The sequence below is a fragment of the Cricetulus griseus genome, chromosome 6 (genome assembly GCF_003668045.3).
Source record: "Cricetulus griseus strain 17A/GY chromosome 6, alternate assembly CriGri-PICRH-1.0, whole genome shotgun sequence".
NCBI lineage: Eukaryota > Metazoa > Chordata > Mammalia > Rodentia > Cricetidae > Cricetulus > Cricetulus griseus.
In genome coordinates this window covers 52713950-52729478 of record NC_048599.1, presented here as the reverse complement: position 1 = coordinate 52729478, position 15529 = coordinate 52713950, and the positions used below count along the sequence as shown (strand labels likewise).

The 15529-nt window shown below is 43.0% G+C and overlaps 1 pseudogene; it reads left to right on the top strand.

Annotated features, from left to right (window-relative positions):
- The first annotated feature begins 7330 nt into the window (after nucleotides 1-7330).
- LOC100762931 lies at nucleotides 7331-14127 on the top strand (annotated as a pseudogene).
- The last annotated feature ends 1402 nt before the right edge of the window (nucleotides 14128-15529 follow it).

Below are 15529 nucleotides of genomic sequence, written 5' to 3'. Positions count from 1 at the left end.
ATCAGTTTCATCACGATCACTTGAAATCAGCCTCCCCTTATTAGTTTTTCAAATTTTACTTTTGAGATTATTATTATGATTGTGTGTGTGTGTGCGCGCACGCGCGCGTGACAACCCCCAGTATCAGTGCTCACCATCCACCTTGTGTGTGAGGTCTGTGTGACGTAGCAAGACCTTAAATATGAGGTTCGCATGCAGGCAGCTCTCTCTGTTCCATGGTTCGCCTGGTTGTAGGGGACTGACTCCGTCACGTGAGTACTCTCCTATTAAAACATCCTATTAAAACTGACTCCTTTGCGGTGCGCACTAATTGCACCCCACTATAGTCTCTTGCTATGTACTCCAGGCTAGCTGACTATAAGCTTCTAGGGAGCTTCATATCTCTACCTCCCATCTCCTCGGGGGAGTGCTGGGGTTACAGATATACATACTGAGCATCTGACTTTCATGTGGGCTCTGGGGATTCGAACTCAGATCCTCACACCTGCACAGCAAGTCTTTTGACCCATCAAACCACCACCTCCACACACTTATTAATATTTATAGCTATAGATTTTAAGTGCCATCCCTCTCATCTAGACTAATGGGTCATCAGTACACTATAATTCTTGTTCTTCTGTCTCTGGTGCACAGGAGGGCTAACTACGGTCCCATAGTCCAGCGTGCACAGCACCTTTGCAGTCAGTCTGTGAAAGTCAATAGCAACAGTCTTCAGCCTTAGGTCAGGCTCACTGTGGGTCCCTGTTGCTGCCACTGTGTTTGGAATGACCTCGATTCTGTCAGCAGTTGGGAGAGCTGGCAATTTCTGTTTCCTTCCAGCTTCCAGACCTCCAGTTCATCTCCAACACCAGGTAGTGCCCTGGCACGGAATGGTCTGCTTTAGGGCCTCAGCCACCTTTCCTTTCCTTGGATTTGTTTCTGACTTGGTGCTGCACTCGAGGTTGTCTATTGTTCAGATCCTAGTCCCTGGTGCCGCTGGACCCCTCTCCCCAGGGCAGGCAGGCTGGGCCAAGCTGCTCTCTCACTGTCGTCATCCAGGGCTTTGTTTTGAAATCTGGAGTGATTCTCTGTGCTTGAGCAGGACTCTCTTCCCCAACTAGAGATAAAGAAGCCTCTGTTTCAAAGGTCAAGTTTCCAAATTCAAGAATTGTAAAACAGAATAATAACTGGAGATAAACTAGATTTAAAAATAATCCCTAGTTGGCTGGGCATAGTGGCACACACCTTTGATCCCAGCACTGGGGAGGTAGAGGCAGGCAGATCTCTGAACTTGGGGTCAGCTTGATCTACATATCCAGTTCCAGGCCAGCCAGGGATACATAGAGAGACCTTGTCTCAAAACAACAACCACCACTAGCAACAAAAAGCCCTAGCAATTATTTTATACAAAGATGTTCAGCATGTATCCTATAAAATGGAAATATTCATCAGGAGTATGCAGTTGGACCCGGCATGGCCAGGTTTCCAGATGAAATGTTATTTAGCTATTGGTATTTAGTTCAATGCTTATCATTTTGGCCAGAGAATGGGGACATCAAATTGCCCACCAAGACTGATCTCAACTGTTCAAAACATGTGTTTAAAAAAAAAAAGGCCAGAGGAAGTAAGATGACTTTTGGCCTCAGTAAGTACTGATTTCTCCTCTGTGCTTTCCTGTACTTAAAAAAAAAAATAAGTATGCAAACCAGGTATGAGAGACTGAGGTAGGAGGATCAAAGTTTGAGGCCAGCCTGGACTCCATAGTGAGTTTATGTATCATAAAATTGACTTCTCTTCCGTGTGCAATTCAATGATCTTCATGACCTTGCCAAGTACTCCAGCCATTATTAGACATCAGTTCTCAATATTTTTTTCACCCAACAAAATACCTTACCTTCACTGACAGCTGAGTTGGCACTGACAAGTGCACTTCTTCTGGACATTTCTTGTAAACAGAGTCCACAGTGTGGGACTGTTTTGTTCAGTCTCTTCATTTAGGGTAACTTTTTGAAGACTCATCCATGGGGCAGCAATGAGCCTTGTCTGTATTGCTGAGTTTTCCGTCTCTCGAAGGAACCATATTTCCACTGTTCTCCTGTCCCGGATGGGCACTCAGAGGGTAGGGCCATTCCAGTAATGTTGCTCTACACATGATATACCCGTCTTCACCTGGCTCCACCGTTCACTTCTCTTGGGAAGGAAACATCATGGCATCTTCGTGTTCAACTGTTGGAGAAGCAGCTATGCTGGCTTCTAGAAGCTGCTAAGCCTTTGGAAACCACTTCCTGCTAGTTCCTTGTCCACTGTTCAGGCAGGTTCAGTGTGACACCAACAGTCATCCCAGCACCAAGAAGGCAGAGAGGGAAGGGTCTCAAGACCTTGTCTCAAAACAAAACAATGAAATGATCCGTGTCTTAGCTTTTGTATTTACACCTGGACCTGGGGGTCTGGCTTCCCTTCTCAGTGGGTTAGGGGAGGTTTCTGATATACTCAGCTCTAAAGATTAAGCCCACATACATAGAGTGACTTGAGATGTCCTCTTAGAGGTGATTGCTTGCTGGCCTCAGAATTCTTTAAACTCCCTATAAACAGTACTCTGTACATGGCATTTTTAAAAATTTTATTTTAAAATACTTTTCTTAATAAATAACATAGACATACATGCATGAATAAATATTGTTGCTCATTTCTTCGTTTGTTTTGAGACAGTGTCCCATTTTGCCCAGGCTGGCCTTGAACTCACTATGTAGTTTGAACTCCTGACCCTCCTGCCTCTCCTTCCCAAGTGAAAATTAAATATATTAATCATAAGTGTTCTGACATATGAATACATTGTAGAATATCTAAATCAAGTTAATTAACATGTTATCACACATACCTATCTCTTCTTTGTAGTTAGAATCTTTTTTTTTTTTCCTGGTTTTCAAGAGATAGTTTCTCGGTGTAGCCCTGATCTCAAACTCACAGAGATCTACCTGCTTCTGCTTCCCAAACGCTGGGATTTTAAAGGCTTGTACCACCACTGCCAGGCTGTGGTCAGAATACTTAAGATCTACTTTCTTGATAATTTTCAAGAAAATGGAAATCTTTCTCAGATGAAGTCACATGATATCAAAGTAACTACTTTAAAGTATATGGTTCAGTTCAGTTTCAGAATCACACGTTGATCATGGCTGTCTGTCTAGACCATTGTCTTCACCCTACATCCTGGGGCAGTCTTTCTCGACCTCCCTTTCCCCCTAGCTTTTGGGAAACACTCATGTATTTTCTGTCTCCACACAGTTGCTTATTTTGGACACTCCATACTAAACAGAATTATACAACATGAGGCCTTGTGTGTCTGATTTCTTTGGAATTCATTTATTCTATAACATACATCACTATTTTTAAACTTCAGTTAGGTGTGGTGGTGCACACCTGTAAATCCCAGCACTCAGGAGGCAGAGGCAGGAATATGGTGAGTTCAAGGAGGGCTGGGTTAAATAGTAGGTCCCTTTGGCAGATAGGCCTTCACGTATGCCAGGAGTATGCCATGCTCCTCTATGCCATCACAGATTTCTGATATTCCTTGTCTCTTAGCCATGGCCTCATCTGTCCTTCGCCTGGCTCTGTCACTGTTTTCATTAACAGTGCTCCCATTTTCTACAAATGAAAGCATCTTAGATTCGCTTTGGCTTTTCTTAGTTGTAGGAATTTCTGTCGCCAAGAGTGTGAGCACTGAGGAAAGATGTGTATCTCTTGCCTGGTGACCTGACCCTTTTGGAAAGTTTTCATAGTTGTTCACCTGAAAGACACTGGTCTGTTAAAAGATAGGATCTAATCATCAAACATCTAATGAAGCTGACTACCAGCCCAGAACTCTGGGAAGGGTGCTGAGCAGACAATAGAACTCTTGTGTTGTCTTTGCACTCAGGAATGGATCACTTGGCCGGGAGGAGAAAAACAAACGCTTACTAAGCAGAACAAGCGAGGTCTCAACAGACCTGCCTGGGGATGAGGAAAGCAGAGGCCCTGGGTCTCATTTGCTTTTTTTAAAATGTACTTACCATGTATCAGGCATTGTGCTCTTGACCTGAGATAGAGAAATGAATAAAACAGACAACCTTTCTACAGAGAGCATATACCCCGGAAGAACAGGGCACTAACAAATTTGAGTAATGTTTCTTGTGATGGCAGAGGAAAATTAAAGAAAGAGAGAGATAAGTAGGGTAGATGTGTGCAAATCACAGTAGTATGCCTAGTGACTGTGTCTCTTAAAAGGTGACAGTCCACAGGGGAGAAAAAATGTTTGCTGCCCAAACACATCTCCAGAATGGATATGGCATCTTCACCCAGGTTTCAGAACTAAGCCATTTGGCTAATTCGGATCCTTCTCCCACCCCCCCACACCCCCCTTCCCTTTGATGGGCAGTGATTGCTGACTCTTTTGGAAGACTGGTCTGAACTGCATGGCCACATCATCTTCTAGAAGATAGTTGAGGTGGAAAAGACAACATGCTGTTTAATTGAAAACAGAAGACATGCTTATTAGGGTATTCCAACAGAACAAAGGGATTATGTGGGAAGAGAAGGGCCAAGGTCTACTGAAAATAGGCAGCACAGAGGTGAGCAAACAGCCTTTGGGATTACAATGGCTCAGCTTCTCCACTTAAGTGGTATGGCCTAAGTGTAGGGATATTTGTGTCTCCCTTTCATTCCCTGAGAGGAAACAGACTAGAGCAGTGCTGGCCTCAGAGATGGCTGTTCGGACTAAATGAGAAAATATGTACATGTTCATAGGCAATTGCCCATGGGTATATATGTGTTCATAGGCAATTGCACATAGTGGGCATGAAAATAATAGACTTTTGGAGGCTGTTATTGTCAGACTACAAAGCACTAAAAGTAACAAGCAGGGATCCTGCCATGGAATTTTTTTCTCTGAAAAATCTAGCTAGTTTAGAGGTCTTAAAAACAGTGGGAGTATCTCGCTTAAAAATGAATTTTCTTACAATCCAGTTCTTTGTGAGCCTGGGTGTGGAATGCAAAAGTAGACAGGAACCCCATTCCAAGTTTGCTGACCACCAGATGCATGGTGACATTTCCCTAAGACATTTGTTGGATTTTTTCCCAAAGAATGAGCCATTATTGTGAGATATTGTTTATTGTAAACTGCTTCTGCTCCTGCACACACACTGAACAAAGGCCACTTTCAAGACACTTTATGCTGCAGTCAGGGCAGAGGACTATGATGCCCTGAGATGCCTTGCTACACCTCAGCTTGTAGTCCCATTTGTATCCACTTAAAACATGTACACATTTGTTACAAAGCAGAACATTAAATCAGATGCCAGATACAGAAAAGTTGTATGCCTTATATGCACAGGCTGTTTCTGAAAGGATGTTGACAATAACCTTAAAAGTTAAGGTTTTTTTCTATATATCTGTCTTTGCTAGGGTTTCTATTGCTGAGATAAAACATGACCAAAAAGCAAGTTGGAGAGAAAAGGGTTTATTTGGCTTATACTTCCATATTGCTGTTCATTATTGAAGGAAGTCAGAACAGGAACTCAAAACAGAGACCCTCTGTTGGGAGAGATTTTCAGGGGTTCCAGGACCCCGGAGCTCCAGAATGCATTGAATAGTAGATGCTAACTGATTTGCTATTGAATGACATGGCCTCAGTGGGGGATGTCTCCTAGTTTGTATCTGTATGGGCCTAAGCGTCTGAATAGGCCTGCACATGGGTGGAGGTGCCAGGTATGTGTGAGTAACAAGTGAAGATGGAGGGGGAGGAGCCAGCTAGCAGAGAGGAGAAGAAAGGAAAGAAATGGTCTCCTCCCAGTTATGGCAGGATGGTTAAGAAACAGTCGTAAAGATGGAAAATAAAGAAAAGACTCTAGTTTTACAACATGGAACTGAGAGCTCTTTAAAGATGACAAGATCGCCACTGGGTTGCTAGGAGTTTCCAGGTCCACACACCCCCACTCAGGCCGAACCTCATGGGTTAAGGCTGAGACATGCGGGGTCACGACAACCCTCAACGCAGGAGCTGATGCAGAGGCCATGGAGCAATGCTGTTTACTGGCTTGCCTCCCTCCTTCCCATTCCCCATACTGTCTTGCTCAATCTGCTTTCTTTTTTTTTTTTTTTTTGTTTTTTTTGTTTTTTTGTTTTTCGAGACAGGGTTTCTCTGTGGCTTTGGAGGCTGTCCTGGAACTAGCTCTTGTAGACTAGGCTGGTCTCGAACTCACAGAGATCCGCCTGCCTCTGCCTCCCGAGTGCTGGGATTAAAGGCGTGTGCCACCAATGCCCGGCTCAATCTGTCTTTTTATAGAACCCAGGACCATCAGCCTAGGGACGGCACTACCCACAATGGGCTGGGCCCAACCCCATTGATCACTAATTGAGAAAATCCCTTACACCTGGTGTTGTAATATAAGAAAAACAGCATTTGAGAGAAAGATGCCATGAGACAGGGTTCAAGCAGAAGAGTTTTTTTATTAGGGAAGGGATCATAAAAAGGGGAAATCGAAGGGGGGAGACCAGTCTCCGGAGACAGGAGTAGCAGGAGAGAAGAGAGAGGAAAGAGAGGGAGAGGGAGAGAGGGAAAAGGAGAGAGGAAAAGAGGGAGAGAAAGACACACAGAGAGGAACAGACAGACAAAGAGGGAGAAAAGGATGGGAGGTGGTCAGGGCCCTTTTAAAAGGGAACATAGTGAATATTCACAGGTGGTGGTCTTAGTGACTGCAGCTGAGGGCATATCCTGTCAGAACCCCAAGGACAGGCCAGTACACATGCCTGAATACTAACACTTGGATCTTAGTTTTCTCAACTAAGGATCCTTCTTCTCTGATGACTCCAACTTGTGTCAAATTGACACAAAATCAGCCTGTACCATATCCCAGGGAACTCCAGAGTTACGTGTTTAATTAATGGCATGTTATTTGCAGAATAATTTTCTGACCCTTATGCATGCAGAGAAAACTTGGTGTGGTGTTCCTATTATTCCAGCATTTAGGACCTAAAGGCAGGGGAGATTGTGAATTAGAGGCTAGGCTGGGCTATCCATGACTGTCTCAATATTCTAGGAATAATAATTTAGGGAGAAGACCTCAAGACTTGTTGTCTGATAAATTTAAAGTAAATGTGCACATGCAAGAATATAATGTCAGCCAGGTGGTGGTGGCGCATACCTTTAATCCCAGCACTCAGGAGGCAGAGGCAGGCAGATCTCTGCCAGTTTGAGCCCAGCCTGGTCTACAAAGTGAGTTCCAGGACAGCCAGAACTGTTACACAGAGAAACCCTGTCTTGAAAACCAACCCCTGACCAAAGAATATAATATGTCAGTTACTGATGGTAAGAAAAGGAGTTCCCATTAGAATTACCTGCACTGGGCCAAAGATATGGCTCTGCAAGTAAAGGTGTTGGCTGTTCAAACTTGATGGCCTGAATTTGATCCCTGGATCCTATAGGAAAAGCTGGCTGCTACTTTTGAGGTACTGGATGCTATGGTGCAACTTTTTTGGTTGCTCCGAATCTGGGTCCATTTGTCCCTAGTCACCTCTATCATGCTGCCCACGTTCCACCCCAATAACATACAAGTTGTATACCTGAAGTGTATGGGAGGTGAGGATGGTACCACATCTGCCTTGGCCCCCAGGACAGGTCCCCTGGTTCTGTCTCCAAAAACAGCTGGTGATGACACTGCCAAAACAATCGATGATTGGGCAGGTCTGAGGATTACAGAGAACCTGATCATTCAGAACAGACAGGCCCAGATTGAGGTCATACCTTCTGCCTCTGCCCAGATCATCGAAGCCATCAAGGAGCCACAGAGACAAAAAGAGGCAGGAAATCATTAAACACAGTGGAAATATCACTTTTAATGAGAATGCCAACACTGCTTGATGGATATGGTAACTGTCTTTACCCAGAGAACTTTCTAGAATATTAAGGAGATACTGGGTACTGCTGGGTATGAGGGTTCCAATGTGGATGGCCACCACCCTTGGGGCATCACAGCTGACATCAACAGTGTGGCAGTGGAATGCTCGGGTAGTAAAGAAGTAATAAGAGAGAGATGCTTAAATAAAAGATCATCTGGCCAAAATAAATAAATAAATAAATAAAAATGCTGGATGCAGTAGTTGTTGGGATTCTGTAATCCCAGCCCCTTAATGGCAAGGTGGATGCAGAGGGAGGAGGCTTATGCTGATGTTCAAGGGCCAACTGGCCTAGAGTACTCAGTGCAGCAGAAGCATACACAACCAGAAAGACCTAGCCTCAACAAGGTGGAAAGTGAGACCTTACCTTAACATGTGCACTGTGGCACTCATAACAAGCACTCTCTCTCACAAATAAGTGAATATTTTAAAATAATTTATTTATTTTTATTATTTTATGTGCATTTGTTTTGCCTGCATGTATGTCTGTGTGAGGGTGTCAGATCTTGGAGTTATAGACAGCTTTGAGCTGCCATGTGGGTGCTGGGATTTGAACCTCAGTGGTCCTCTGGAAAAGCAGTCAGTGAGCTATCTCTCCAGCCCCCAAGTAAATATTTTCTAAAAGGAATTGTCTCCAAGTACTCCCAGCATTACTTTGTAAGCATGTGGGTAGCTGTTGTATTTACATTAAACTGAATAAAAAGGGATACTTCAGTCCAGGTTGCAGGGAGGTGGGGAAGGGGGTTAGAGTGGGAGCCGGGAGCCTGGGGAGAGCAGGCATTAGGGGGGATGGAGGTGGAGAGATCTTCTGGTGATTGGTACTTTTGTATTAGCTCATTTACTGCTGCTAGGAGATAGTTTTTGAGACTAGGTATTTAACCAAAGAGTTTATTTAGCACAGTTTTCTGGAGGCTTACCCAAGATCGTGATCCCTGTGACTGTGTCGTGATTTGGTGGATTGTGCTGAAAAGCAAATGTGAGAAGGAGAAATCACACCAAAAGACTGGAAGCCAGAGAGACTCAGGGTCACCCGTGTTCTTATGCATCAATCCATTCCCATGGGGACCAACCCATTTTGAGTGACCAGCATTAATGTCTTCCTAGGGCGACTGCATTGAGTCACATTTCTGAAATGTTCTACTGTCTCAGTTTTGTAGCTTGGGCCACCAAGCTTTGGACACATGAACAGTTTGGGGACAAATCATGTCCGAATCTTAGAAACTTACTTGAATCTTTGTTGCTCCTGTCAGCTTTGGTTTACATTCTCCCAAGTCAGAATACCTAGGATTATATTTGTACCGATTCCCAGTCTCTGGAATGCACACGTGCACATTTCCAAATCCCTTGGTTTTCACCCTGCACATTTACTCCAGTTAAGGTATTGTGGCAGAAAAGCCAAACAAAGGGCTGGAGAGGTGGCTCAGTAGTTAGAGCAGTTGCTCCTCAGTTGTGTAGATTGGGGTCAGATCCCAGCGCCCATGTACCAAAGCTAGGTTTCCTGATGAACACCAGTAATCTCCAGTTCCACCAGACCTTGCTGGGCTCCAGTCTATTGGAGAAAAAGTTAGCTCCACTTTCAGGGGGAGACCTTGCCTCAAAGGAATAGACAAAGAGCAGTAGAGAGGGCCCTGATATACTTTTCTGGCCTTCACGGGTATGTGCGGGTGTGTGTTTCCATACAGTTGTGCATATACTTAACACACATAGATGTACAGCAAACCCTGCCTCAAATGCCCATAACAAAACAGCATTCCTATAACCCCCAAGCCACTTGGTAAATGAAGTCTAGATTATAACAATGAACAATGACGCTTAAAGAAAACCTTTCTGAAAAAGGAGTGGAAGCCAGGCATGCTGGTGCACACCTTTAATTCTTGCACTGGAGAGGCAGAGGCAGGCAGATCTCTGGTCTACATCGTGAGTGCCCACCCTCTCCATTCCTATTATTCAGTAGAGTTCCAGCTAGAACAACACGGAAAGAGGAGATAAAAGGGATACACATAGGAAAGGAAGAAATCGAAGTATCAGTATTTGTAGATGAGATGAGTCTATACTTAAGGGACATGAAAGATGGCCCCAGAAAATTATTAGATTTAATATACACTTTCAGCAAACTAGCAGGATATAAAATCAGCCTATAAAACCCAGTTGCTTTCCAATAACAAACAAGTTGAGAAACAAACCAGAAAAACAATCAAACAAACCTCAAATCAAAGCAACAATGTTGCAATAAACCTAACCAACAGAATGAAAGACCTCTGCAGCGAAAATTTAAAACAAATAAATTGAGGAAGACACAGAAGATGAAAAGAATCCTGGTACTCAAGGATTGGTAGGGTTAAAACTGTAAAAATGGCCTTCCTGCTCAGGTGGTAATGCACACCTTTAATCCCAGCACTCGGAAGGCAGAGATAGGTGGATCTCTGTGAGTTAGAGGCCAGCCTGGCCTAGAGAAGTTCTAGGATGCCAAGGCTACACAGAGAAACCCTGGGGGTTGGGAGAGGGGTTATGAAGCAAACTGGGCATGTGTTGGAATATCCCCACCTCAAAGTACCTCCCCATATGAATATGTATGATTTTCTCTGATGAATTCCTCAGCCTTCCCTTGTTTGGGGAGAGCATTGTTTTGGGAACAATCACCATGCTCACATTGCCTGCTGCAGGAGAGCAATCTTGCGCCATTCTTTCATGACTTGGCTGTGCATATTTTGGCTTTGTATTCAACAAGATGTGAGGCCATTGTGTTTATCTCAACACCATTTATCAAAGCAACAGGAAAAAACCTCTTAAAATTCATATGGAAGTACAGAAGACTGCAGATAGCTAAAGCAATCCTGAGCAAAAAGAGCAATGCTAAGGAAAAACAGGAACGATTTAACATCAAAACTAAAGTTTTTCATTTAATCCTGGATATAAATGACAATGCTTCAGAGAATCTTTGCAAGAAGAGAAGTTAATGTCTAGAATATAAAAGGACTTCCTTCAAATCGGGTAGAAAGAAAACAAGATTGTGAAAAGCATGTGTGTCACCTGTGAGAAATGTCCCCAGCCTAAGCACCTCCCAACATGCAAGCACATAGATTTCCCTGGTAAATCCCTTACCCCTCCTTTGTGTGTGGCCAGCATTGCTGTGGATATAGCATGGATGTAGGTACTTTCACAGAGAAAAAGTTATTTCAGAACAAGTCATATATAGTTCTGTTGTTAATTTGAAGTTATTAAAAATAACAGTGATTACTGATTGGTTTTGGGGGACAGGGTTTCTCTGTGTAGCCCTGAAACTTACTCTGTAGACTAGGCTGGCCTCAAACTCACAGAGATCCACCTGCCTCTGCCTCCTGAGTGTGTGACAAAAGGCGTGTGCCACAACCACCAGGCTCTTTCCTAATCTTAATCCACTGTTTTTGGGTGGCTCCTCCCCTTTTGTAAAAAATATCCATCCTCAGTCTTCCCATTTCATTGAATGTCATCTAATAGTCAGTCACACAGTGAGAAGCCCAATAGCCTGCTTCCATAACCCATGATATCAATTTGGCAAATCCTGCTGACCTATCTGGATTCTGTGCAATCCAAATTTTAGCTCCTACAATATGTCTCTACTGGTCTCTTTGTCTTGCTCCATGCATACTTCCCATAATAACTCAAATGCTTTTACATTTCTAAATGTTTCCCATTGCATAAAAAAACCCCAGAAAACAAAACTTCATTACTTCAAATAATAAACCACACATAATCTGTCCTGTCCTGCTCAACTCAGAAGCACTTACCCCCAAAGCTGCATATCCAGCCTTTTCTTTAATCAAATGTGAAACCAACTTTTGTTTGGACAATTTTCTCCCTATCTGAAATGAACTCATTTGCCTCTCCCCATAGAACTGTGCTCTCTGGGCCAAAGGATAATTTGTCCTATTGGCATTCTTGAGCCTCAGGACAGTCCCCGGCACACAGTAGCACTCAGTGAATGCCTATGAGAACACCAGTGCAAGGTGCAGAGAAAGCATGTTCCCTTCTGCACTGCAGAACTTGGGCTTCCTTTTCTAACTGCTTGTGAGATGAAGGCCACATAGTTGAGAAAGGGAATGGCAACGTTTAAGGGTCAACCCTTTGCTAGCCAATCATGCACAGCAGATACTCTACACTTGCCTACAAAATAACTCTTCAGAACCCCAGTCACGACACAAAACTTTAAATAGGCTTCCAGAAAAACTTATAAACTTCCATTCATTACTTTAAAAGATAAAGAGTTGGGAGCCCAGAACTATTAAGTACAAAAACAGCTCCAAATATCAGGCGTACATATTGTCTTAGTTAGGGTTTCTATGGCTGTGATCTACACCATGACTCAAGGCAATTAGAAATGGAAAGGGTTTATTTTACTTTAGACTTCGAGGTAACAGTTCAATACTGAGAGAAGTCAGAGTAGGAACTCAAGCCAGGCAGGAACTTGGAGGCAGGAGCTCATGCAGAGGCCATGGAGAAGTGCATGGATTACTCGGCCTGCTTTCTCTTTTCCTTCCTTTTTTTTCTTTCTCTCTTTCTCCCCCATCTTTTACTCTTTTCATCTATCTATCTATCTATCTATCTATCTATCTATCTATCTATCTATCTATCTTTTTTTTTTTTTTTCTGAGACAAGCCTGACTGTCCTGGAACTTACTATGTAGACCAGGCTGGCCTCGGCCAGAGAAATTCACCAAGTGGTGGGACTAAAGGCATGGGCCACCACCGCCTGGTAAGCATGCTTATTTATTTTTTTTAATGACCTACTTTTATTTTCTGTGCATTTGTGTGTTGTCTGCATGTACGTCTCTATGAGGGTGTACAATCCCCTGGAATTGGAGTTACAGACAGCTGTGAGCTGCCATGTGGGTGCTGGGATTGAACCTGGGTACCAGGGGTGGGGGTGGGGGGAAGAGCAGCCAGTGCTTTTAACCACTGAGCCATCTCTCCAGCCTGAACCTGCTTTCTTACAGCACCCAGGACCACCAAGCTTGGGGATGGCATCACCAATCAAGACAACACTCCACAGATTTGCCTACATGGTTAGGGTTATGGAGACATTTTCTCAGTTCAGAGTCTCTCTTACCAAATGAGTCTAGCTTGTATTAAGTTGACAAACAGAAAACTAGGCTATATATGTATGTGCACTCTCGCTAGGCTGATGGTCAACACCACCCATCACGGTGTGAAAATAAGTTGCTAACCTACAAGTTCCATCTTGGGACACTCAGAAAATGATACTGATTTTGGGTATTAGCTGTTATTTTGATCATACAACTATTAGTCTGAATAACAAATTCCTTTTGACTATCATGGCTCCTAAGATGACCATATACACAACCACACTAGGGACTTGGGAGAGTACATGTTCCTCTACTTCTTTCCTTGTATTCTCTGCTTGGGAATACCCTCACACAGGAGTAGCTCCTAAGAGACTTTTGTTTGCAACATGAGTGGAACCAGGATAGATAATTCAACAACTGGCTGTGGAGGCCAATGTCTCCAATAACATGTCAGGGCTAGAAGTAATCCTAAAAAAGAAAATTCTTATCTTCAAACCAAGGGACTAAACATCTTAGCACTACTTTCTGAGAAACATTCTCCAAACATGAGTTATTTTCAGAAGTGCACGTTGGAATACTTAGTCAAACTTATCTCTTGTGCAGCCTAAGGTCACTGTGTTACTGTGACAAAGAGTGCAACAGAGGCTTGGTAGGAAGCAGATTATACCACTTGTATTTCAGAGGAGCTAAAAAACCTCTGGCACCTAAGCATGCCACACATCTTGAGTGTCCTGCACATGGGTTGATTCTCAAGTGTTGACTTGTGGGTCTTCTAATTCCATCCTCTGCTGTGTTCCTAGTCACCTACTTCCTCCCACTCAGTGATATCAGCATAAATGTAAAACTCTTGATTTTCCACTCAACACTCTGTCTTGGTTTGAGAAATAAACATGCTAAAACTCTTGATGCTTTCATGAGTTGATCAAACTTAAAAAAAAAAAAAATCTCAACAAGCCCCATTGCAAGCCAGCCAGAGAGAGGGTCACAGCAAGAAACAAAACATAGCTTTAGACTGTGCATGGTGGTGCCTGCCCATTACTCTAGAGGCTAGACATTTGTGTAAACAAGATGGAAAGTTTTCTTTTATTCTTAAGGACCTTCTTGTTGTCTTTTAGGTTTCAGGGCTCTTCTTAATGTATCTATCTGTGTCTTGGTGTAAGTGACTTTTACGAGTAGGCACACAGTGTTCCCAGCTTAGAACCACTGTGCAGTGTCTAGGTTATGATATTAAGCACTACAGGTTTAACTGGACTATTGTATCTATTGTTGATGCTAAATATTTCCTGAACAGTGAGAACTTGGTGACTTGTTTCCAAATCTTAAAATCTGTTTTTAGGTAATGTCTTAGAAAAATTTAACCATGGTTCTCTATAAATTACTTTTTTTAGTATTGTATGAAAACATGGAATAACTGAGAATCTTTAAAAGATAGTTGACAACTCTAGGCCTCTGTGACAGGTAAAGAACTGTCTCTGAGTAGCATGCACACTGAAGGAGCAGATTTCTGGAAATACAAGTCACTTCCTAGACCACATTAGTTTTCTGTCCCATGTCCATTGCTTAAACCTGACTAGGGTGTGTGGCAGATGCTTTGAAAATAAAAGCTATTACAATGGGAAGGGGATTTGTAGCTCTTTCATGAAGAAGGCTGTCCTCACTCAGTGACCTAGGTTCCTCTGATTCTGAAATAAAGGCACCTGAGATTTTCTGGACTTGCTTTTTTTACTTTTATTTATTTTGGTTTCAGGTAGTTCCACTCTGTAACCCAGGCTAGCCTCAAATTTGCCTTGTAACTTATGTTCTGAGGCTTGACATCTGATAGCTAATTTAAAATCTTATTTTTGTCCTGTATCTTAGCTCAGTGTTCCTTTCAAAATGTTGGGGAACCAGGACTGGTGCTGCAGCGGGAAGGCCAGGCCAATTCGAGATCTTAGTTGGGGTGGGGGTGGGGGACAGACAAGAATGTTAGACATTTTACAGCCAAAAGTCCCATGGAAAGAACAAAGCCAAACTTTGTTTTATACTGTAAACTCTCATTTTAAAGACCTACATAATTGAAACCCAAGTTTAACCTTAAAGAATTAATTTTAAAAGGCTTTAGTAAAGATTAGCATGGTTCTGTTTCTCTACTCACCAGTGTGCGCTCACCAGTGTTTACTGGGGAACTGTAGTCAAGACAGGGTATCTCTGTAGCTTTAGAGCCTGTCCTGGAACTAGCTCTTATAGATCACCGCTGGCCCTGAACTCACAGAGATCCACCTGCCTCTGCTTCCCAAGTGCTGGGATTAAAGGCGTCGACCCACCACCACTCAGCAAATTATTAAGAGAACTACCACTTTGGTTTTTTAAATACCAAAACTGGTGTTTTTAGCCAGGGACAGACATGTTTTATAAAGTAACCAACAGCATACTACATCACCAGCAGCCCAAGGAAAGGGGCTTTACTTCAACTACCACACTGTGAAACCAGACTCCCAGCTCAATCAGAGGGATTTATGTGCTTAGAAAAGCTATTCTCCTATGAAAAAGTTATGTTAAATTAAGATGTGAGAATAAACAAT